The following is a 26,756-nucleotide window of genomic DNA, read 5'->3' on the forward strand; positions in this document are numbered from 1 at the left end:
GCCAGCATCAGAAAAGTCCCAAGGCAGTGAGTCCCAGTATAGACGGTCATGACCACCTGCCAAGTTCTAAATGACGCAAAGAGAGGCTTCGGTTCCTCACGGTCCTCAAGATTGCAGTCGCAGAGTTATGGTCTTTCCAGTGTCAAAGATCCAAGAGGCGGGAGGGAGGAAGGCAAAAGGGGTGATTAGGCACTGTGTGAGGTGATGGTTGGTAATTAGTCTTTGGGTGGTGAACATGTAATTTACACGGAAACTGGAACATACATCGATGTACACCTGAAATTTATATAATGTTATAAGCTACTGTTACAGCAATAAAAAAAGAATAAAAAACCCCAAGAATTCTAGTTGCCTTAAGGCAAGACAATAAATAACTGTCTTTGAACTATTATAAGTGGATGGATGTCTGGTGTTTCCGTAAGGTCTGTGATAGTGGCTATTCCACGGCAGTGCTTACACGAAGGGCTGAATTACTCTGACAGTTAGACATGGGGCAGAAATCATTGCCTGCTTACCCCATGGGCAATCACAGCAAATACATTAACTTCTGACCCTGACTAACCCACTGCAAACAGAAGTTACTGTCAGTATTTCCCTCATTACAGGGTCCTATGGCCAGCCTTCTCCAATGACGCTTTTCTTCTGTCTGGGCCTCACGGAAAGTTGGCGTCTCAACACATGTCTCACCAGCTTTCATATTGGCAGTAGATCGTGTCAATCCCCACCGTGGGGAGACCTGGCTCCTCCCCTGACTGGAAAGCTTCCCACTGAGGCCTCAGGCCCGTAGAGAAAGACAGAGTTTCTTTCCTTGAAAGTGAGGAGAAAGAAATGTTACACCTCAAGTTCCATGGCTGTTTTCTCTATCAATTCTTTCTCCCTAATATGTAAAGAACCAAGTTCTTTTACAGGACTTCTTGGTTTTCTGGAAGCTCTTGAATTCCTTTGACACTTCAAGAGTCTAAAGTGAAGACTGGAAGTTAGGCATTAGTGCTTAGTACCTATCTTTAGTAATACTAAGATTCTTGGTAAATGCACCTTTCTTTTCTGAATAAAAATATCTAAGAGACGTTTCCATTATTCTGTACCTTCCTCTATTTCTTAAAGTAAAATTGTTCTCCATGGATAAAAGATAAGCGTGTTCTAATTCTGAAGCCTAAATACTAAATCCACGTCTTTTCTTTTAATGAGGAAGATTGACCCTGAGCTAAAATCTGTGCCAACCTTCCTCTGTTTTATGTGGGATGCCGCCACAGCGTGACTTGATGATGAGTGGTGCTTGGTCCATGCTCAGGATCTCAACCTGTGAACCCCAGGCCACCCAAGTGGAGCACACAAACTTAACCACTGAGGCCATGGGGCCAGCTGCCTAAATCCACATCTTTCAGGAAGATTACTATAAAAATCAGTTAGGGTCTTTTGGTTGTAAACAAAATAAACTGACTCTAGGTAACAAGCTGAAAATAACATCAGGGGTCTAACACAATTAAAGAGAAAAGTGAACAACAAACCTCAGAAATAACAAGGCATGGGCAGCTCATTGGGATCAAAGGCACCTGGACATGTCATCTCACCAAGTGAATCTTCCCAAGAGAAATCAGAGTGCTGTCTGAAAGTAAGAATGGATGATGGGTTAGTCACACATATTTTGTTTTTTGTTAGAGATTACAATATTCCTGACAGGTTTTTATGGGTTTCTTTGTACCCTCAACCATTCCACAAAACTAATACTGAAATAAGATTTCTTAACATTAACTTTCTTTTTTTGAGGAAGGCTGGCCCTGAGCTAACATCTGTGACCATCTTCTTCTATTTTATATGTGAGCTGCCTGCCACAGCGTGGCTTAGTAAGTGGTGCATACGTCCGTGCCCGGGATCCGAACTGGTGAACTCTGGGCGAGGGAAATGGAGTGTGTGAACTTAACCACTGTGTCACCCAACCGACCCCAATATTAACCTTTAGATGCAATTTTTCACTGGACTTTGGATCTTTGGTGTCTGTGGTATGCCATATCACCCTGTCTTATGTGAAGTCTCTACTTTCTTTACCCAGTAAATATGTCCAGGTAAAAATTATTGTGAAGAGAACCGAGAACACTTGCTTTCTTACAACCATAGGAATAGATCAGTTAAAGCTTAAGATGTTCATCAGAGATATTCATTAGAATAGTGAATTAAATGAATGCCTGTCTGTGATTTTAATTCAGAGACATGATATAAAGTTTCTCAAAGATTTTTGAAGTGAATAGCCTGCAACACGTGCAAATCCAAAAGCCGAAGCAGTGTCCTTCCTCTGTCTAACGTAGTTCTCTGTTCTTGTAGTAACGACTACTGACTCCGTTCCTGAAGGCCCACGGTCTCCAGGCTCCGAAGTTCTCCAGAAGTGATTGGCACATGAGTCCATTTTCGATTACACTTGCTGTGCGTCCCATATGAAGGCTGCTTCTTTTCACTTACGTTTTCTTCTCATTTATTTTCTCATTTGGGGAAGGGCCCTGGAGAACAGCACAACTGAAATTATGTCCAGTTAATTTACAGCTCTTGGCTTGTTCTTATTCCACGTTGGCAGTAATAAATCTTCAAGTCTTTGTCCTCACATGGCTTGATCTTTAAGGCACGTGGAACGTTGACTTCTTTTTAAGGTGAGCTAGGACTGTATTGAGTGATATAGTTTAATTTGAACATCAATCTAACTGTCTACTCACTGTGGAGTAACTTTTGAGAGGAGCCGTCGTTGACCGGAATGAACTTAGAAGTTGTGTCAAGAGTCTACAGTTTAACCAGATGTGATCTTAGAAAGATAATTTTTATTGCCCTGAAATTTCAGTGATGATGCCTCTCATCTTAAAAGGTGGTTTGCAAATTATGTGATATGATCTATTTATGCATTCATTCATTCAACAAATATTATTTGAGCTCCTACTATGTAGCAATCCCCATGCTGGGCACTGGGAACACAAAAGTAAATAAAACAGGCAGATCTTACCTCATGAAGCTTACATGTTATGGGGAGAAGAAAGCTATTAAACACATAAGTACATAAATAAATGAGACAATTTCAGATAATGATAGGCGATTTGAAGAAAATAAACCAGGGTAATGGAAAGGGGATGATGTTAGCTAATTTAATTAAGATGGTTAAAGAAGGACTCTCTGAGAAGATAACATTTGAATACAGACATGAATGATGAAAAGAAGCTGGCCAGGCAGAGGGCTGGCGGAACAACTTTCTGGGCAGAAAGGACAGCTAGTGAAAAGCTGAGGAGAAAGAGCTTGGCGTGGCAGAAGATTATCTGCCTGGAGCAGGGTGGGCAAGAAAATAAGCAGTAAGAGATAACCTGGGAGAGGTAAGCAGGGACCATAATTGGAAGATAAATGGCGGATAACAAGAAATTTGGATTTTATTCTAATTGCAATAGAAAACCATTAAAAGGTTTCAATCAGGGGAACAATAAATTTAAATATTAAGGTCTTATTTTCTGCTGTTTTAGAATTGGTTGTAAAAGGGGAGACTAGAAACGGGGAAGCAAATTAAGATGCTTTTGCCCAGGTGTAGACTGTCCAGGGATTTGAATAAATAGCCATGAAAACAGTGAGAAGTGGTGGGACTTGTATATCTTTTGGAGGTAGAGCTGACGAGACTCTCTGATAGCTTGGTTATTGGGAAATGGGAATCCTGGGTGGGGCATCAATTTTTGAACAAGGAAACTAATTGGATGAATGGTGATGCAAATAATTGTTATGTGACATATGGGTCAAAGAGTAGTTTGGAAGGGTGGTGAGAGGGGAGGGAAATAGACAAGTGGAGTGAAAATTAAGACTTTTTGGTTATGTTAAGTCTGAGACACTGTTTAACCACCCAAGTGGAAATACCTATATGAATCTAGAGCTTGGGTAAGAAATGAGAGTTGGGGATATAATAAATAGTCATCGCTATACTTAAAGCAATACACGCCCCTAGCCAGCCAGCCATCTGTCTGTAATATTGCCTAAGTATGTACCTTCTTACTACCTGTCTATGTAACTATTTGTTATTCAGATATTCAGTAAATGTGAGTGGGATCTGAATCAATAAATTTTATGTAAGATGGATTCTACCATGTTTTTCACATGTAGTACTTCTGCTTTGTGGAATCTGGAACTGACAGCGTAAGATACACCTTCATATTCATTAACATTTAATTTTATGTAGGACATCATCGAATATTACATAAGCTTTTTTTCCCATTCAAATAACTCCAGCTAATCCTAAACTTTTCTTACTATTTCCAAGTCATATATACACAAAAACTGAGAAATGATCATAATCTGACTTCATTTTAAAAAATTAATTTATCTGAAGAATGTGTGGGGTTAGTGGGTCTTATCATTAGTATTTCTTTTTGTCAGACTTTATTTTTAGAATTAACTTTTTTGGGAAATGAACTTGGAAACTCGCTTAGGAAAGAGGAGAGAAAAATTCAAAACAGTTGTCATTTACCAGAAGAAAAGACTGTGCTTGTAAAACCTAAAGACTTGCCATCAGGTTCACATTATGTATATGTATATAGAGAGAGAGGGGGAAAAATTGATGGTACTATACGATAAAGAATTTGCTTTGAAATACCTTTTTTTTCTGAGACAGAGAACTGGAGGCTGAGGAAGAACAAGTGTGAAGGGACCAAGAAGTAACCAGAAGCCTCTAACTACACAAAGAATAATAGGATTCTATACTGATGAGCTGGGGAGATTTTTGTTAAGAAAACATGTAGTCGTTGGTGGAATTTTATTCATCTGCAAAATTTCAGGCTTCTTGGATTCGGAGGATATAGTACTTGCTAATCATTTGAACCATAAGATAACATTTTAATGAGGATTATATGATTTCACTGGAAGGGAAAATCCTTCCACTCAAAATTGACGGCTTGTGTTTAAAACTGTCTGACACATTCTAAAGTCTGAATACAGATTCAACACTAGGCGAGCAATGCCAGGTCCTGTTTTGTCAGAATTTCTGTCTTCCAGGATTCTGTTGTTTGACGTGAGAAATCTAGAGTTTTAGTGTAGTTCCTTTTCTTCACGCTAGGGCAAGAGAGTCTAAATCATTGGAAGTAATGGAATCAGAAATAATGTTTCACACTTTGTTCCCAGCCTGAGCCCCGTGGGCAAAGATTGTCCCCATCTGCTTGTACAGCGTTTCCCAGGCTGCCTAGCAGACTGTGAAAAGCTTTTCCAGAAGAGAGAGCATGAGTGAAGGGCATCACAGGATGAGAATGCATAGGACAAGCCACATCGAGTGTGAAAATGTAGACCAACATACAGCTGTAAAAACTAACCAAGTGTGGTTAGACAGAGCCAGAGTCATTACTGAAGCAGTGGATATGAAAAACAAGAGGATATTCAGAGGCAGTAAATGGCAAAGACTAACAGCTCAGGTTCTGGAACCAGACTGCCTCCCTCCCACCCTGGCTCTGCCCCTGAGCAGCTGTGTGACCTTGGGAAACTGGCTTAACATCTCTGTGTCTTATTCTCCCATTGATATAACAAAGATGTTAACAGCACTCACTTCATAAACTACTGTGAGTTTTAAATGAATTACTATGTTTAATAGATTTAGAATAGTACCAGGCAAGTAATAAGCTCTTGGTAAATATTTAGCTTTTATTTTCAAATCTTAGGAAAACGAAAGAATGAGTTAAAAAATTATGGGAGGTAAAGTTTGGAGTAATATTAACAATTAGTCTTTATCTTTACTCAAGGACACTTTTAGTAGGAAAACATGCACAGAGTCAATTCAATCATGGGACAAGGGTGAGGTAGAGTGAGGAATATACTTAAGGAGCAGCCTGGTGTGTTTCAACCTAAAATTAACAATCAGACATTAAAGAATTCTGTGATGGCTTCAGAGAAAAAGCAGAAAATTCTTCAGGACACGTTATTGATATCCTATGAGAATTTGATAAGGCAGAACATTGGAGAATGAGTGCTAAATTTGTGCAGGTAATAAAGAAGGTAATAAGGATCCTGGACTCTTCAGAAGGTAATAAAGATCCTAGACTCTGCACACAAAAGATGTTCTAAGAGGCTTAGTAATTACCTAAATGAAAGGACATTGCCATTTCCATAATCACAATTCAAATCTAGGGGTCACTTATGGTTGGTAATGTTATTGATGCCATTCCATCCTCTGTGGCACAAGAGGCTTTTAGCATGAATCAGCTTACAGTAGTTTCCTATATCTTGTTCATTCTTGTTCATTTCATCATCATTTCAATGAGATATTTTAGCCTGGTTTTCAAACATTTTAAATACTGGAGCCTTCTCTTGGAAAAGCTTTGTGGTCTGAATATAACATCAAAAAAATGAATGCAAACAACAAAGAAACTTTAATCAAAACCAAGTCCAAAGGACTTAAGATAGTGGTAGTTTTACTTTCATACTATTGAAGATGTTCATATGCTAATTTATGATGTCTAGTCATACTTCCATCTTTTTCAGGTGAATCTAACAAATTCGAAATATATTAAGGGAATTCTCTTATATTTGAAATTGTACTAAATAATCTCTACCAAAATTACACGGCAAGATTACTATTCTCATGAATTATGTTGATAATCATGCCCAATGCCTCTGCATGGGAATAACTTCGGCAATAGCAAGATAATGTTCCCCAATTATTTACTGGGTCACAGGTCCCCAAGACCACTCCAGGTTTAATGACTCCCTATAAGGATTCATAAGGCTCAACCTATCGTCATACTCATGGCAAAGATTTATGACAGTGAAAGGATGCAAAGCAGAACCAGCAAAGGGAAAGGGCGCAAGGGGCAGGGTTCAGAGGAAACCAGACACAAGCTATCAAGAGTCGTCTCCCAGTAGAGTCACACAGAACATGATTAATTCTCTCAACCAAAGAGTTTTAACAGCATGTGCAGAACTTTATCTACTAGGGAAGCTTGTTAGAGTCTCAACACCCGGGATTTTATTGGGAGCTGGTCACATGGGCACCCTCTGCATGGCGTGCACCAAAATTTTAGACTCTCCAAAGGAAAACAGGTGTTCAGCATAAACCGTTTTGTTTGCATGCACAGTTTAGGCACCGTGAGCCACTCTTACCATTTAGGGAAAGTTTTATATCAGTGTAGGATGCTATTTGCCAGTCAAGTGGCTAGACGTCAGCCTAGGAACAAAGTTAGGAGCAGAACTTTCTAGGGATAGCGGTCCCAGGCTCTTTGCTGCACGTGTACCAAGATAGACTTTCAGAACCAGTTTTTAAGAGTGAGAAGAAGGGAACTTAGCTTTCCTGGCCACCCTGAACTTGAGTTGCCTAATGAAACTGCTGGAAATTGTAGCGTGGGTCCAGGATATAGATCACTGCCAACTGACAAGTGTATAGGCTCTGTTAGAGTATCTTATCCCTATCACCTAGCCATTGCTTTTCCAATTTTTTTTACTCTAAGGAACCATCACCACCCCTCCAACCCATTTTAAAGAAAAGACTCTGATGTAGCATTTAGAAAGATCAGAAGCCCAGCTACGAAAAGCATGTCTATCTAATTCTACTAATGTGCATCTTCACAAAATGCCAAAATGAAGAGGCAAATTTCTATGTCAGACATTCAGGAATATTGAAGAAATTGCAGTCAATCTTGATTTTTCTTAAAATTCAAAGTTCCAAAATGGGAGACAAGAAACTAGAAGTAAGTTTTGACAGTCCCTCTTCCCACCATCTATATTGTCAATTATTAAACTGCGTTAATGAATTCCTAAAACATTTCCCAAATCTGTCTACCTCTCTCCACGTCCACTCCAACTCCAGTCCAAGCTGCTACTCTTGTTTTATGATATACTGATATAGACTCCTAACTTGTCCTCCTGTACTCCATTTTGATCCAAAAATGTTGATCATCTCAGATTACTCTTCAATGTCATTCTGGATATTGACGACAAAAAAATACCCAAAACATCATCAGGCTCTGCGTTATCTGGCAATTCATGCCTTGATGCCTCTTGCTTTCTGAATTCCAGCTGTAGAAGTCTTATCCATACTTAGAGTCTGCCTACCAGCTGCTCTTGCCACCTCATTCCTTCTTTACTTAGTTAATTTCTATACATGTTCCTGGTCTTGACTTAAAATATCACCTCCTTAGGGGATCCTTTTCTATCTGCTGCTTTCTCCCAAAGGATACTCATGCCCATACACACACGCACACACACACACAGACACGTGCACATTCTTGGTCATATTCCCCCACTGGGTATTCTTTAGCATCTTGTCATTCTTCTTCACAGATATATCAGAATTATAATTGATTATCTGCATAATGAGTCGTATGTTACACAACTCTACCTCTAGAATAAGAAATATTTGAGGGCAAGAATTCCTTTTATCTTGCTTATTGTTCTATCCTCAGTATCTCTCACAGCGCCTTGCACATATGGGATGCTGAAGAAATATAGATTGAATGAATGAATCATTCAATATCTCTTTATTTCTTATGCCTCGCCATCCTTCGTATGACACTAGCGTGATCAAACAGACCCAGCAAATACATAAATGGACTGGTTACTGTGAACATGGGTGCAATCTCATGAGATTTCAAAAGTTTCTACTCACAATGCAGCATTTTCTATGTTATCGTTATTATGTTGGTTTTGTGTTTTAGTATTTATAAAGAAAGAGTTCCCAGAGAGACCTAAAAGAAGTGATAGAATATAATGATTAGAGAAAAAAAGAGAGGAAGGACCATTTTCATCACTTAAATCCTGTCATGTGCAAAGCCTAAAATACTTCTTTTCCCATATTTCCTACCCAATGCTTAGATGAGCTTTCTCTCTCTTCCTCACTGAGCCACTTCTGCACCTGAAGCAGACATCTAGCGTGCACCTGTGCGTCCTTCTCAGTTCCGATCTGAAAGGACATAAAAGACATAATTCTTACCTTTGATTATCAATCACAATCTCATTTTATTTTGGACTTACTCATAGATGTTGAATTAGAAATGTTGTCTTTGTTTCCCTGTCTGCCTCATCTTCCCTCTTATTCATTCTTAAGACCAAAACATTCCAAAATTCTTACCCTATTGGCTTGGATAGAGCTGGATTAGAAATTTTTGAGTTTATCTTTCATACAAATGTAATTCATAAATCAAAACATTGCTAACTACAAAGCAACAAGGTTTCATATGTGTTAAAATTAAAATAACGTATTAGTCAGGATTCTCCAGAAAAGCAGAACCAATAGAATATATATCTATATCTATATATCTGTATGTCTATAGATAGATGATAGATAGATAGATAGATAGACAGATAGATAGATAGATAGATAGATAGATAGATAGATAGATATAAAGAGATTTACTACTAGAAATTGGTGCGTGCAATTATGGAGGTTGAGAATTCCCACAATCCTCAGTAATCAAGCTGGAGACCCTGGAGGGGTGGTAGTGAGTTCCAGTCTGAGGGCAGGAGAAGACCAGTGTTCCCAGCTCAAAGATAGGCAGAGAGAGAGCAAATTCTCCTTTCCTCTGCCTTTTTCTTCTATTTAGGCCCTCAATGGATTAGATGATGCCCACTCACATTAGGGAGGGCAGTTTGCTTTCCTCAGGTCTACCGACTCAAATGCTCATCTCACCCAGAGACGTCCTCACAGACACACTCAGAAATAATGTTTAGCCAACTATCGGGGTACCCCGTGGTCCAGACAAGTTGACACATAAAATTAACCACCACAAGTAGCATCTTCCTAGACACTCTAGTTGCAAAGATATGAAGTTCTCCCCCTGCTCTCTCTCCCTGTTATAGCAGAAGCACGTAATCAGTTTGTTCAATTACGTAATACGGCATTGGATGTAACCCTGAAAATCCACCATGCCTATCACCCAAACCACAGTCCTGAGGACTTGCCTGTCTGACTTGTGTAAACTCCAACCACAGTGTCATGCCTACACAGCGTTTTGAAAGATTTTTCTCAGGGTTTTAGTTTTCATTTCATGTATATGACAATTAACATCATTGACACTTGTTTTTCATAGGTGGAAACCTTGTAATGTATTAAGTGATATGACTGACCTATTTCCCAACTGTAATAACACTGGACCGAGGTGACCAACAGAAATTGTTACTGATTGCTGCGTTACAGTAGTTGGATATACACACCTATACTTACTCTCCTCTCTCAATTATTCTGTACTTTGCTACTATGCTTAAACCTGACAAATTACTTACAGCACGAACTGCATTGTTTTCTTGTCATTAATACAGAGCAGTATTATTTCCAATAATACTGCATTGGAAATTCCTCCAAATATCTGTAGAGTAAAGAATTTGACTTCACTCAAAGAGGTCTAGCCTTCGTCCCCAGCTCTTGGGGGGGTAATCTCTAAACCCTTGGAATTTCCTGAATGACAGGAGTGTCTTTGTTATTCACCATAGACCTCTGAGACCACACCTATTAGTTTACGCTAATGAGGCAACTCATGGTGGGGTCTCTGGCCTAGTGATATCAGCCTGACCTCTAGGGAAGAAAGGGCTTGAGGCTGAGTCCAATCAAGTGGGCAATCAAACAATTCTGCCTATGTTGTAAAGCTTCCATAGAAACCCTGGACATCAAACCGTAGGGGAGCTTCCTAGGTGGGCAATGCCCTTTGCATATTGTTGCACATTGATGCTAGGAGAGTAGAGTGTCCTGAGAACAATGGAAGCATCATGTGTGGAACCTTCCTAGACTCTGCCTTCTGCGTCTTCCTTTGGCTGGTTCTAATTTGTATCCTTTCCCTGTAATAAACTGTAGCCGTGAGTACAATAGTTGTCAGTGAGCTCTGTGAATCCTTCTAATGAATTATCCAAACTTGGTGAGTTTTGGAAATCCTGCCAAACTTGCAGTTCCTGTCAGAAGTGAGGGCAGTCGTGAAGACTGTGCATTCAGACTTTGCAGTTTGCCTAATGCCAGGTAATCAGGTAATAAGTAAATGTAAAACAAAATGGAAAAACACCAACCTAAATAGATAGTGCAAATATGGGGAAACATATATTAGAAGTCATACAATGAAAAAATTCCTTGATATGACAAATTATTAGTAAGCATGATAGTCACAGTACACCCCACAAAGAAGTCCATTCATGTAGCCTTTCCTGACGTTTACTTTAAATCGCCACTTGTTGATTTGTTTCTATTTGTCTCAATATTTCCTAAACATGACCTATTACTACAATATTTTTTGAGCATAATTCATTAGTATAGGAGGTTAAGAAGCCAAGATTTATTTTCTGGAAGCTTGAAAAAAAATCCATATCTATTTATCCCAATACTTTTGTTATATTCATAACCATTGTTTATTTCTTTTTTTATTTTCTTAAACGAGAAATTCCTTTTTTTTTTTAACATATGGTTTTTTGTGAGGAAGATTGGCCCTGAGCTAACATCTGTGGACAATCTTCCTCTTTTTTTTGTTTCTCCCCAAAGCTCCAGTACATAGTTGTATATCCTAATTGTATGTCCTTCTAGTTCTTCTATGTGGGATGCTGCCACAGCATGGCTTGATGAGCGGTGCATAGGTCTGTGCCCAGAATCCAAACCAGCGAACCCTGAGCCACCAAAATGGAGTGCACAAACTTAACCACCATGCCACCAGGCCGGCCCCACCATTGTCTATTTCTTAACACATATTCTTGTCCTAAATGGCTATATAGTTATGTAGTGCTTTCTCATTTCAGGCTTTGGCACAAGTTTTTCTTTCTTTTTGTAATGATTGTCTTTCCCACTTTTCATCACGTAAGAGCTGCTCAAACAGCTAAGGTGTAAGTTAAATTAAATTTAAATTGTTATATACTTATTTATTACAATTTGTAAGTATAAATTTATATAATATAATTACATATATATAATTTTAATTATAATTACATTATGACCTCTTGGCTATAACCTCTGGTCTGTTTTATTCGCCATTGTATCTTAAGATGTTTTATATGATATATGGGTCATAAGAGATATTATTAAAGAAAAAAAAACTTGCCTCTCTTAACTATTATCTTTGTAAATTTGTTTTAGGGATGTAAGATAATTAGTTGGCAGGAGATAAGGAATAATGCTTTGGGAAGCTTAGCAATTCTTTATCTCCAGAAGTGAAGAAATGGTTGAAACAAGCATAAAATGTCTGCAGAAGGTGATGAAGAAAAGGATTTGGGGATCTCTACCTTCTTTTAGGGTAAGAAGATTAGAAATCCAGCAACAGGTTGAATTTGGCTGAAGGAGAGAGAGGGTGCCTAAGGAGCTTCTGGGAAAAGATTCATGATAAAGCAGCAAATAGCTCAATGTGAGGCAATTGCCGGTGGAAGTGGTCCATTTGGCCAGACTGTGGTGGGTAGATTGGACATCATTCTTTCTCAAGGCCTGGGGCTAAGGAAAAGAGCCTGTCTTGGGCACAAATCCAGCTAAAAGTATGAAGTAAGACTTCTATGTTAAGCCAGAACAAACTAAATTCTGTGACGGAAAATGTGCACTTATATTTTACCACCTGTTTATAATCTGTGTCCCAAGATTAATCACGCAAAAGAAAATTCTTTTCAACTCACTTAGTTCATCTTTCAGTGTCCTGATGGCACCAAGCTTGTAGCCACTCAAAAATTTGCACACACTCTTCCCTGTGTCTGAAACATTTCCCCCACTCTCTTTGGTTAACTCATTCATTCTTTACGCCCCACAGTCAATGTACTTCTCTTAAAAGATTTTCTCCATTCCACTGAATTTAAATCAATGCATTGCTGACTTTATAACATAAAGTCCTAATTAGACATTTATATACATTATTCTTATATAAATTCACGACAATTTATATGCATTTTTGTGTTTGAATTGTCTTCCTACTAGACGATTAAGGTTAGAGTTATAAGATTAGAATTTCTGTCTATTTTGTTTACAACTATTTTGCTAACTTAGCACATTGACTGGTACTAATAAATACTGATTGAATGAGTGAATACCAGTTATGAATGTGTACTGGGCTAATAATTCCATATGGAGGAGAGATGGAGACTTGTCAGAAGCTGTGAGCACCAAGTCTCAAACACATACAGAAAATTCCTACTAAATCTGAAGTGATAAGATAGAGTCAAGCATGGGTACCTTTCTGTCGTGGGTGCCTTGATGGCTTCAATATAACTTCTCCATGCTCTGTTTTCTTTAAGAGGTAATTGTATCTTTCAGGACTGCAGACTATGGATTCATGTTAATTGGCCTAGTTTCAAATTAGTAAATGCATTATGTCATTTTTATCGTGTATTATCCAAAAGAAGAGCGTCTGCTGGGTGGAAATAAAGTAAATTTAGTTAATCCCGCTAAACAAAATCAGATGAGCCAGAAAAAGCCATATTTTGAAAGAAGTTTCACTTATGCTGAATAAATAAACTGCCCTATAAATGTCCACTAATTTTAGAAGTAGAAGAAAAATAAAAGACCACCCGAGTGCATATTAAGTTAGATGATTTTTTAATCATGTTTTTAAAAACAAGTGGCCTAAAAGTGTGGAATAAACTTGATCCTCTTAACTTTTTTTCTTGAATAACCATATACCAAATATCTGTTTTACTTATCTATTGTCATAAAACCCACATTAATTTCTACCAACATTGGTGCACAGCCAATAGTGAGTGGGACTAATGGGGCCCTACCTTCTGTAATTAGAGATACCATCTAACTTTGTTGCTGCCTTAGATTAGTTCTTAACAGACATTGCTTATATGTGATGGTTGCCATTAATGGGAAAGGATATTAAATATGGATTATATCTTTCATAGTCTAGCTAGCTGGGCATCTTGGACTTAATGCTCCCCATCTGTGACCCTTTACAATACATTAAGCACACCTTTTCAGCAGCAGCCCTATTACAGTTAATCGTGCTGAGGAAGAGATTGCACTAAACATATTAGCAAGACCCTGACATTAGCCAAATGCTAGTCAGACGTGTCAGGGAACAAAGAGCTAAATCTCGGCCCTGTGTTTTCAATGGATTTTGAGCTTTTAAGCCAATGGTATCTGAGTCTTTCTATCCAACAACGTGGGGATTGCTGGTCTCTTGGATTACAGTGACCTGTGTCCACGTTTTGTTAGTAAAACTACTATAGTCAATTCATCCACTTGTTTAGGAAATTTAGATGCAAATTATTTTATTTATTTCTCTATACTGTGCATGTTCTTTCAATAAAAGCAGTATACAGTAAGTACATGAAGTTGCAGGAAATAACACAGGGATTTTCAATTCATCAGGAAAAAGGTAAGTCAAATAGTAAGTTCAATGATAATCTGAGCAACATATAGAATGCACTGTAATGCTACTTTTCATTTTTGGAAACTCGCTGGTCTCCGGTAAAACTTAGATGGATGGTATAGCTTTATGGTATGAAAAATGTAAATGTTAACGGGAGACGGCAAATGTCTTGGAAGAGGATGCTTCTGACAGCCTTGAAACAGAGAGAAGAAGAGACGAAGACAAAGTTCCTGCACAGGAACCAGGAAACTGGGACCTGCCATGTCAAGGATGATTGTTAAGTTCAGTTGTTCTTGCTCCGGCTTATGTGGTAAAATGATGAAACGTCTGAAGGGCGGGGCTGATGGGCAGGCCTACCTTTTCTCAGGGTGAGCCTGAGGGTCAGAAGGAAGCTTTTTGACAAAGAGCAAATATTCCTATATTTCACTGTGGTACCTAGGCCAGAGTGTAAAGGGGAAGTTGATAAAAGGAGATTGCAGATCCAGTGTTATTTAGGAGGAAAATACTCTTGAAAAGACTAACATATCTGCGTGTAGCTTAGGGCTTCTTCAATTCCCTACACTTTATTAGTAAACCGTGCATTAGTTAAAGGTCCTAAATTTTAAACAACATTCCAGTGTTGCTTTGTGTATTTAAAACATTAATATTTGTATAAGCTTTCGATTGAAAAATTCTACTTCTAGGAATTATTATTTTTATGCATAAATTCTTAGCCAATACTTATAAGGTATTTACCAATCCACATGTAAGGAAACTGAGCACAGGCAGTTCAGGTAGCTTCCCTAAGGTCACATGGCCATTGGCACACAAGGCTGTGAACCCAGAGGGTCTGGTTCCTGGGGACTGTGCTCTTAACACTAGAGAATACTGGTTCTCAGGAGGATGGGAATACAACCCAACTAAAATGATGAAGATAAACAATATACATCGACACAGAGAGTAGATTGGTGATTACAAGAGGAGAAGGGAGGGGGAGGGAGGGAGAAAGGGGTAAAAGGGCACATGTGTATGGTGATGGATGGCAATTAGACTGGGGAGTGAACGCAATGTATTCTTCACAGAAATCGAAATATAATGATGTATACCTGAAATTTATATGTTATAAACCAATGTTACCTCAATAATAAGAAGAAATATAAAAAAGAAAAAGAAAAATGATCTTGGTCCTAGAGTTTGGATGCTGCAGAGCAGAATCCCCAGCTGAGCAGCTAAGGCCACATAGCATGAACAAGAAATACATCTGCATTGCTTTAAGCCATTGAGATTGTGGGTTGCTTGTTACCGCAGTATAACACAGCCCGTCCTAACTAACGTAACGAATAATCAGCGTATACTCTAAACACAGAGACAGAATCTGAAGAAACAACCTAAGCCTAGTGGTGAAGATGAATTCTACCCACCCAAATGGACTATACTGAAACAGAAAAGGGCCCAGAAGCACTTTAATTCAATTGTCATAATCTTTGGAATTAGACCCATCCATTTTTAAACATCACCTTATAACTGTTACTGATACTTAAACCTTAGCCTCCTTGCTTGAAAAGTGAATAATTTGCTGTGGGAATTCAATGAAACAAAAAAATGTAAGGCACTTAGCACAGAGTCTAGCCCACAATAATAATCCAAACCATAGGAGCTTTTATTATTCTTGGGGTGCCCATCTTGGCAACGTGGCAGAGCAGCAAGTTGGAGCCAGAGTTGCCCTGAGAGGAGATCAAATTCCTATGCCAGATAAGGACTCACTTATTTTTATCTTTTGGCTACTTTTAGATTCTGGGCAGAAGAGGTGGGACAGAGACTTGCTCCACACCCCAGCCAGTATTTAAGATAAAATGACTGTCGCCTTTCACATGATCCACATTTCACAAATAAAGAAACCAAAACTCTTTACACAATGTCAAAAGCCAGTAAACAAGAACTCCCAATGACTTTTTGTTAAACACTCACATCGTGGGGCATTTTTATGTAGTGCCTCATCTCATCAGTTCAGAGTGAGAGGCACCATAACCTGCCGAGAGGGTGGCGCCCCTACAACCTCCCTGAAATATCATGAAAAATATCTCGAGTCCTTAGAGCTTCGCCAGGGTGGCTGCTGATGGTTTTGACCATTAGGAAACAGCTGATGTTGATGAATCAATTACCTTCTTGAACTGAACTCTCCCATAAAGTGTGCATAATCTAAGAAGAGAGCAAGTTTAGTCTGAATAATGCTAAATTCTTAGAATCTTGTTGACTTCACTATTCCTTATAACCAAAAACAAACAGACAGAACAACCTAGGCTAACTGACAGATTTGGGAAGACTGAGGAGGGAGAAATTTATGTATAACAACGACAAAAAGCAGCGGCAAATAGATGGGAACCCATGTTAATAATAAGATAGAATGAATACTGTAATATTCGAATACACTCCTTCTAGAAAACTATCAAGGCTTCGTATGAACTCAACAATTTGCTACAGATATCTTTAAAGTGTCTACGGTAAGGAACAAAATGGTGTTGGCAAATTCTGCTTTTAACAAACTTTATGTTACCATCCTTTCTCATGAAAAATGTTTTCCTTTCTTTTTTCGAGGAAGATTAGCCCTGAGCTAACTGCTGCCAATCCTCCTCTTTTTGCTGAGGAAGACTGACCCTGAGCTAACATTCATGCCTGTCTTCCTCTACTTTATACGTGGGACGCCTACCACAGCATGGCGTGTGCCAAGCGGTGCCATGTCCAAACTCGGGATCCAAACCAGGAACCCTGTGCCACCAAAGCGAAATGTGCGCACTTAACCACTGCGCCACTGGGCTGCCCCAGTGAAAAATGTTTTAACTTGAGTGTTCATTTCTCAGTGAATATTAGTGAAGGGAACATTTGTATCTTACAATTTTTTAGATAAATTTGCTCTAGAAGTATTTAAACAGATCCCACACATATTTAGGGGAAGAAATGAGAGATCAATTCAATACATTTCCATCTACTAAAAAACATGTTCTCTTAATTCTCAAGGGATCCTTTTTTAACTTCTATTTTAAGCTTAGTAGCTTGAGTCCCTATAAAACAAAATTAACTCTGCCACTGGAAATTTAAAGAGATTGTGTCCTTACTTTGTTTATTTATAAAGCAGAACTCAGACGTTCCTAGTATCTTTTTTTAAAAGTTTATACACAAAGAAAAATTTGTTGGAAAAATATATAAATTTAAAACAGATACTAAAATTATTGTACAAGGTGACACAAGTTAATTGCTTTTTCCGTATTTTTCTACTGAAATTGAATTCAGTTTTTATATATAATTCTGATATTATTATAAGTCTAGTTCTTATTTATTACAGAAAACTGACAGATCCCATGAGCAGAGTATTTAGATTTTTAATAGCATGTTAAAAAGCACAGATTCTTCCCTACTGTTTAGAATTGTGAATAATCCAATATTTTTCTGTGTCCTGTGAATTCTGAGCTTTGCTCCTTGAAATTCTCGAGTTCAAAAGAAATGCAAATTGCCTGAAGAGAGGGTGTATTAAGATATTATGATATCGCCTAATTATCACTGCTTTTCTCTCCTTTATGCCATAGGGTATAGGGGTAGATTCTATCCTATGGGGTTTGATCCTTAAATTGATCAACCTAATAGATAGATTGATCGATTGATACATAAATAGATAGATAGATCAGTTGGCTCTGATTTTATATATTTCACTTGTCTTTGACTATTCTTTCTTTTAATTAATTAAATTTTTTTTTTTTTGAGGAAGATTAGCCCTGAGCTAACAACTGCTGCCAATCCTCCTGATTTTGCAGAGGAAGACTGGCCCTGAGCTAACATCCGTGCCCATCTTCCTCTACTTTATATGTGGGACGCCTGCCACAGCATGGCTTGACAAGTGGTGCGTAAATGTAGGTCCGTACCCAGGATCCGAACTGGGGAACCCCAGTCTGCCAAAGTGGAACATGGGAACTTAACTGCTGGGCAACCGGGCCGGCCCCTGATTATTCTAGTGAAACAGTATTTTTAGGAAGTAGAAAAAAAATCAGGAAATCAGTCCCAAGTGTTGCTTATTTCTGTATCCCATTTTGTTCTAATCTTTGAGAATGTCTTATATTTAAGAATCTAATTTTGTCAGGTTTATAAGTTTTTGCAATATCATAAAGACTTCTTTCTCTTTCTACTTAATGCATATAACAGAGAATATTTTTTTAAAAATCCATGATATTGGTTGAAAACACTATTTAGAACGAAGCAATAAACGTCTAGCATTTATTTTACTCACATCATTCCCAAAAGGTTACCAATGTAATTACTTAAGAGAACTTGCAAACTTTAAAGTTCATAGATTATGTTATGAACTATTTGTTTAAATAAAACTATTTATATTCTCCCTAATAGAGTATCTTTTCAGGCATCTGGACATGTTAGTAATTGGTATGCAGCCTTGAAAGTTTATTTGAAACAGAAAACATGTGAACATGTGTGCATGCCATAGGCATACACAAGATTTTTATGACATAAATATTTCCAAATCAACAATTATTCCCAGTGTTTTTTTAATCTGTCACCATATATTTTATTACATAGAAATAAGGAGGGTACTAAAGAGACACAGAAGTGGAAATGAATCACACCGTTAAGATATACAATTCTAGTCTGAAAAACTTTCCTCTTTATTGGAGTATGAGGGAAAATAATGCGAGAAGAGTGAAACTCCTTCCAAGACGGCCTCTGTGTGGGAAAAACACACTTCTCTCGTGTTCCTCCTTTACTCTCACACTCCTACCACACTCACAGCACTTCTAACACCAGACACGTTGGGTTTTTCACCACCTGTGACACCAGCCGGGCATCCTACAGTTTAACTCAGTTCTGACGCTGTCTACCTGGAGACAGCATCAGATCCCACAGGTTACGGACTTGGTCCCACAGGACTGCCCCCCTCCACACATGCACTTCAGATGCCAATCACAAGTCCCAGGTGGTCTCCTGTAATTCTGACCAACTGGCTATAAATCAGAGTTCCCACAATCCCCTCCTTGAGTTTGGTAATTTGCTAGAATGGCTCACGGAACTCAGGGAAACACTTATGTTTACTATGCATTATATAATAAAGGATGCAGAGGAACATCCAGATGGAAGAGATGTGTAGGGCAGCGTATGGGGAAGGGGCTTGGAGTTTACATGCCCTCATCAGGAGCACCACCCTCCCAGCACCTCCACATGTTCAGCAACACGGAACCTCTCCAAACCCTGTGTTAGTGGGATTTTTATGGAGGCTTCGTCATGTAGTCATGATCAATTATTAACTCCACTTCCAGCCCCTCTCCTCTCTCTGCAGAGTGGAGGTGGGGCTGAACTCCCCAAGCTTCTAATCATGCCTTGGTCTTTCTGCTGATCAGCCCCGATCTGGAAGCTATTCAGGAGTCCACCAAGCATCACCTCCTTAAAATAAAAGACACTCCTATCACCCAGGAAATTCCAAGGGATTTAGGAGCTCTGTGTCAGGCCCTGGGGTCAAAGGCCAAATATAGAACAAAAGATGCTCCTGGTGTTCTTATCACTTAGAAAATTACAAGGGTTTAGGAGCTCCGTACCAAGAGGAGGGGCAGAGATTGATATATATATTTTCCATTATTTCACAGACTCCTTGTAAGGGATTTGTTGAGAATTTTATGGTCACAATAAACTGGTCTGGAGCAATTTTAAAGGAACAACATGTCTTCTCCTTTCTCTGTCCCAACAGAGTGCTGTGTACACATCTCTATTATACTGATCTGATGCAGTATCGCCATTATTTATTCTTATGTCCACCTGCCTTACTATATTGTACAGTCCTTAAGCCCAGAAATACATTTTGACTGTGCTTTTATATATCTAGCATATTTGACACCTGAAGCAGATAATTATTTTCCACCTTGTACTCATTTGACAAAATTATTTTCAGTAATAATCATAAAATGCAACAAACCTATTTTGTCTGTGAACTAAAATTTACACTTGCCCATCAAAAATATAACACTTGGCAGTTTGCACTCTACTTCACTGATTTAAGTTTTAAGTGCAAATAAAAAGTGGCCACACAGAATAATAAGATTGTAAGTTTGTGGTGACTCAAGTTCTGTTTCTTTATCTTTACATTGTGCTATCTTTGTTTATTTAGAAACGAGTGTTCAAGTGAAGAAGTATACAGTTCCACCAGGGTTGGAGACACAAATAGGTTAACAAATAGGCTAACTGCAACTCAGTTTCCCAAATTAAATTCCATGTAGATTAGAATGTTAGTTAAAGCATGAGTAATAAAAATGTCCTAATTTGAAGTATGTATATGTATATATAAAATTATAAAATATATATAATAAAAGTTCAACAGTAGTTTCAGCAACTGTTTAAAATATTTACACCAACATAATGGTTTTGGAGAAATGAAGTATTTTCTTACTGACTTTGCTTACAATTGTCAATATATATTGATAAAAAGAGGATGAACTTCTAGCTGCTTTATTACCATCTTTATATTCTCTCTGGACTGGGCACCACCCTTAATCGCCAGCACCTGGGGCAGACCATTTGCAGCACCCCACTCTTAGCACACCATTGGTTGCTCTTAGTCCAAGTGCCAGACAATGTCTATCATATAATCTATGCTAAATACTTTTGACAAATGACTTATTAAGAAGTTATTAAGTTGTCAAAAGGTATTCTTAAACCTACTATTATGTTTTTGTACATTTTTGAGAAATACCGTCAGGCACAAAAATAATCTGGTTCTGGTTCTTTCTATAATTGTTCTCTGTTACCACCAAAAGCCACCAAGCCTCACACTTTACTTCTTGTAGTCTGGGAACCTAAACAGCTTATGAGACCAAGTGTGAACCACTTATTATTGTAGTTTGTATAGCAGCTTTTAGCATCCCAAATAATATATTTCAAAATGAAAATAAATGAGATAATATTGTTATGCAATTAGCAGAATGTCTGAAACACAGCGTACATGGAACACATGTCAATTTCCTTCTTCTTTGTTTTCCTGCCTGATTTACGATGCGAGGCATTTGGAAGGTGGGGAGTGGCAGGGGGAGTATAAAGGAGGTGAGAAATCACCAAATTGTTATTGCCAGACTTATAGTCCATTATTAAAATAGTTTTTACCCACATTATTGGAGTAGTGGAGACTCACAAAACATTGTTTTCCTTATCTGTATTCTCATTTTAACTGTTGACAATAAATTAGAAAAACAAATAATTACTGTCAAAATGGCAACATAATATTTTTCACTGCGTACTCCTTCATAACCCATTTTACAAGATAGAAGGCTTTCCCATGTCAGTTTGTAAGTTTTATCTTCCTTCTATTTTTAAGGTATAAATCAAGAAAAAGAAGTGTAGCCCTAAATTATTCAGGATTTACTGCAAAAATATTGAAAAGTACATTTGGATGCTGTCCTTTTTACTTTTCTCGCCCAAATACCCAAATACCAGCTTCAATTTCATTTGTATATTATGGAATATGGTCAGCAGAAAAAAGGGGGAGTTACTGACAGAGTCAATGCTATAGACTTCTTTTAAAATAAATATTAAGAACATAATTATTTACTCTTTCAAGCAAATATCATATTTGACTTTGTAAATAAATGTTAAAATATTGATTAACTCTAATAAGCACAGCATGTATATTTGTGGTAGATTTTTTTTTTTTTTTTTTTTTTGCAAAATAGCTGCCATCATTCCCTTTTCTTTATCCAGGGCCCTGGATGGCTGGTATCCTCCCACACTGACTCTAGGCTTGGCTGTGTGACTGGCTTTGGTCAATGGGATAAGAGCAAATGTGTCATAAGTTAAGAATTGAACTTTGTGTGTGTGCTTTAAGGACTGCCTTCTCTCGCTGCTCTGGCGAAGCTGTAGTACCATTATGTCAAGAAGCCCAGGCAATGCTGCTGGATGATGAGACAGCGAGGCCGTCACCCCAGGTCCTTGTGCCACACTGATCAACAGCCTGCCAACTGCCAGATGTACAAGCCACTGTCTGACTCTCCAGCTGGATACAGACACATAAGAGAGCCTAACAGAGATCAGTCCAGCCCACTCAGACCAGAACAACTGCCCAGCCAACCCACGGAGCTGTGGGCTAAACAAACTGATTGTGGTCATATGCCACCCAAGTTTTAGAAGTAGTTTGTTACACGGTAGAAGCTAACAAATACAATCTTTCTAGAAAATTCCCAAACACCCAGGCAATCCTAGTAGAGCTAATAATCCCATACAAAGAGGAAGTTTGTTTTAAACTTAAAAATACTGACCTGAACATATAGGCACAGGTTGCCCTTCTAACACCATCTCTAATTGCTGTCTCCTTTTCTAATAGAACTGCAGGAACCATACCCTGTCTGGCAATGCGATGGATGCAATGATAGTCGAATTCCACCAGGAATCTTTAGGAAAATCTGAAGCAGGACACATGGATGTAGTAGGGGACATTGATTGAATTTTTGTGAAGAGCTACATATTGACCTAAGTACTTCTCATGCATTACTTCATTTACCCTTCAAAGAATTCTGTATTTTAATCGCCATTTTAAAGGAAAAAAAATGAGGCCAACAAAGCCTCGATCACTAGCCACAGATAACTCAACTAGAAAGTCGATGAATCGGGATCCAAATATATATCTGTCTGACTCAGAAACTGTTTAAATATCTCCTGACCAGCAAAACACCTTGTAGTTTGTATAAAGACTTAAGGCTGCTAGAGCGTAAAGAGATTTTTAAAATATGTAACTAACACCGTTTCTAAAGATGGAGAAACAATGATCTAGAGAAGAAAACTTGATGGTTTCCCAGTTAGAGAGTGGCACCGCGGGAACTAGAAGCTTCGTTATAGGAAATTGGAGTCTCACTCCTCACAAGGTTACATATGATTCCTATGCGCTGTGTGTTTTAGGTCTCAGCCTCTGTAACCAGGATGGAGGGTGACTGCAGGTGAATTTCAGGTGGGGGTGGCAGGGATAGAAAATATCCCATCAGAATGTTCGAGGTTGGCGACTGCCAATTTTTCTGCTAATATTCCAGCATCACGTCATTGTTTATCTATGGTAACCTCAAATTTCTTGGTTTTCTAACTTAAGGAATTTTTCAGAGATGCTTATGTATGAGCAATTCCCTAAATCTAACAATATACTTTCTCTCATTTCCTTATTTGGGATGAAAACACAGTTGGTATTTTGACTTGTAAGGTTAAAGAAAATTCAAACAAGATTCTCTTTAACCAATTCAATAAGAGCTAGAGCCAGAATTAACTATTTTAAAGAAAACATTTGAAAAGATTTTTTTAGTGTTAAGGAAAATGAAATGTCAGTAACAGTGTTTTGGCACCAGAATGTCTTCGATTAAAGAACAAATGTAAACTTTCTTATCTGACTTTCAATCACCTACTCCAGATTTCTACATTACTTCTGATATTACCTTAAATTTTTTTTCTCATTGTATGTTCCCTATTTAAAATATTATTTGGTATGATAATGCAATTCAAGCAGGTGGACAAACTGCATGACTTAGAAATTTCAATATTTAGAAGAGAATTTTCTTCCGGATCTTATCCACAACTTAAATTATTTTACATGCTGTGTTGAATATACCATGACTCGGGCAATGTTGTCGTCAAAAGGTTGCATTGCCTTTGGAATCATAAATACGTAACAAACACAGGTTAAGCTCAGGCATTGGAGGACCAAGTGTCACTAGCCACATTTATTCAGACTTTGATTCAATAACCTCATCCGTCCCTAACAATGAGAACGTCTCTGATTTAAAATAACATGGTTTGTCCTCCCTGCCCCCCTCCATTCTCTACTCCTCTAACCTTGTTTGATTTTTCTCTGACATCCATCTATTTATTTGTTTTTCTGTTAATTGCTATCTCATGTACGTTCTTTGAGTTCAGCAACATTATCTGTCACTACTGTACCCTCGGTGTCTAAAATGGGGCCTAACCCACAAGAATTGCTCAGTAAATATTTTCGAATGGAGGAATTATACCCTTCCTATCTTTTGTAGTTACATAAAATCTTGCAAAGTTATTTAGTCTTTTAAAACTTCAGTTTCTGCAATAACAGATTAGAAGTGTGAACTGGGCTTGTGTGTTAACTAGTCTTATTACCTCCTCCTCAACCCCTGGCCCTTCACACTTATTTGTGGGGTTTCTCGTGATATGTCGCGTATGTAGTAAGAATAAGTCTACCACCCGTATTTGCTATTTTCTTTCCGTTCCCTCCCTTCCCTTGTCTCCTCCCCTCTCATCTTGTCTCCTCTCCTCTCTCTCTCTCCCTCTGATCTCTGCTATTGCCTTTAGTGCTAGTAGATGAGCTGCCCTCTCTAGGTGCTTCTATCTCCTACCAGGCCCCTACTATCTCCGAATGGCCCCTAGTTCGTAACACACACAACCAAGGTTTTGTGTCTGGGCTCTTAGGATGACTTCTCTTCTAGAAGACCTCTCGGCCACCCATTCAAACACAATCCCAGCAGCTTTGATTGATCTTGTCAAATAACCTTAAACCTAAGGGAGGTACAGTTTAGGCTATCTCCCACTGTATTTTCCTGAAACTCCTCGGAGACGGCAGGCAACAAATGAATATTAGCTTCTGTCCAGAATCTAGAATGGAATAAGAATTACTTTGGAACTAAAAGAGATTTGAAGATTATTCATTCTAATTGAATGCATGAGGAAACTAAACCAAAAGAGGTGAAAGGACAAGCTTAAGCTTGTGAGTTATTGAGTAGTGGGAGCAATGGTATTTGAGACTAAATGAGGCAAGATAAGTGTGGAGAGAAAGTTATTTTAAAATGTCAATAGATGTGAGCGTGTGTGTGTGTGTTTTCTTGGAGTTTTCTCCTATCCTCTGATTCTTCCATCTATTTAGTCAGCAACATATTGAACAAAGGAGGAAATTACATAGTAGAAACCAAAATAATAATACACGTATAGTTTTTGTGTTTTGTAACTCTGAAGTCTACACCTAGAAAATGGGAGACAGATGTTGAGGCAAGAGACTTGGGAGGATGTGTGATGAGTAAGAGAACAGGTTGCCTCTCTGAAAACTAGAAAGACGTCTTTGGTTGCACAGGAAGGCTGAGAGACAGAAGAGAATCAGCCTGAGGATAGAGAGGTCAGTGGAGCCCAGGAATAGGCAAGAAGAGCTGCTGGACCACATAAATAGGAATGGAATCGGCACTCAGAGATGGAGAGAACACCTGCTGTCCCACATACCCCAGCAGCTCTGTGGGAGGAAATGCCTCAAGTTCCCAAAAGGCTCCAAAAGTGTTGGGACTCGGGTTTCACTTTGGTGTCTTTTCCATTGGCACCTGGATTCAATGTAGACTTTGACCATTGACCATTAGGAGCTATAGCCTCCCTGATTTTGCTCTTTCCCTGAATGTCCACATACAACCTTTCAGCAAAATTATCAGCTCTACCTCCCAAACTCTCCCCCACCTCTGTCTGCTTCCCTCCATCTTAGAGTATAATTACTTTGCTCCAATCCACCCTCATGTCTCACCTAACTAATTTCCCAGGAGTCTGGTTTTCCTCTCGTCCAGCTAAAATCCTTGTTTCACATAGCAGCCAGGATGTTTGAAAAAAGAAAATTGCAACATTTCACCCCCTCCAATGGCTTCTCATATCATTCACAGTAATCTAACTATCTTGCTCTGGCTTATCCAGCTCTCTGTAATCTGGCCCCCACCTGCTTCAGTGAACTATTTCCTTTCTCTCTCCTCCTGGTCCACTACCCCATGACATACGGGCCTTTCTTCAGTTCCTTGAAAATTCTAAGCTCTTCCCACCTTGGGTCATTTTCTCTAATTCCACCTCTTTCCTGGATGCACTTTTCTCTCATCTTTCCGTACTTATTTCTTTTTTGTCACTCAGATCTCAACTGAAACTTTCAGAGGGGCCTTTCCCAAGCACTGTGTTTAAAGTAGCCACTCGGTTATTCTCCATCCCACAGTCTAGCTCTTCACACTAATGAATATTTGTGGTTTACTCATTTGCTTGATTATTGTCTGTCTTCTCCATTCGATTATAAGCTCCACGAGAACAGAGACACTTTATTGTGTTTGTCAGTGCTGGCCCCTCTTGTCTAGAACAATGTCTGATACATAGTAGTCACTCAATTTGGTAATGAATGAATGAATGGATGAATGAATGAACCTTTGTCTTTGAACGTGGCTTGAATCCTCTCTGGCTGACCATTTTCAGTGTCCTGGGATGCTCATGAGTCCTTGTGAAGAATGTGCTGGAGAGCTGGTGGGGGCTTGGAAGCCACCTTCTCTCCCTCCTCCCCATACACACATATTAAGTGATACTGAAAGAAACTCGCTTGAGATCTGCTCCAAGGTGGGTCAACGCAGAAACACAATCCCAATATGGGTCAGAGTCTCCTATAGAGCATAGAAGAAGCTCAATAAATGCTACTTGCCTTTTTACATTTGTTTTTGAATTATTTGCTTACATTCAGAGGCAGAAACGTATAAGGCCTCACACTTTGGA

The sequence above is a fragment of the Equus asinus genome, chromosome 4 (assembly GCF_041296235.1).
Source record: "Equus asinus isolate D_3611 breed Donkey chromosome 4, EquAss-T2T_v2, whole genome shotgun sequence".
Lineage (NCBI taxonomy): Eukaryota > Metazoa > Chordata > Mammalia > Perissodactyla > Equidae > Equus > Equus asinus.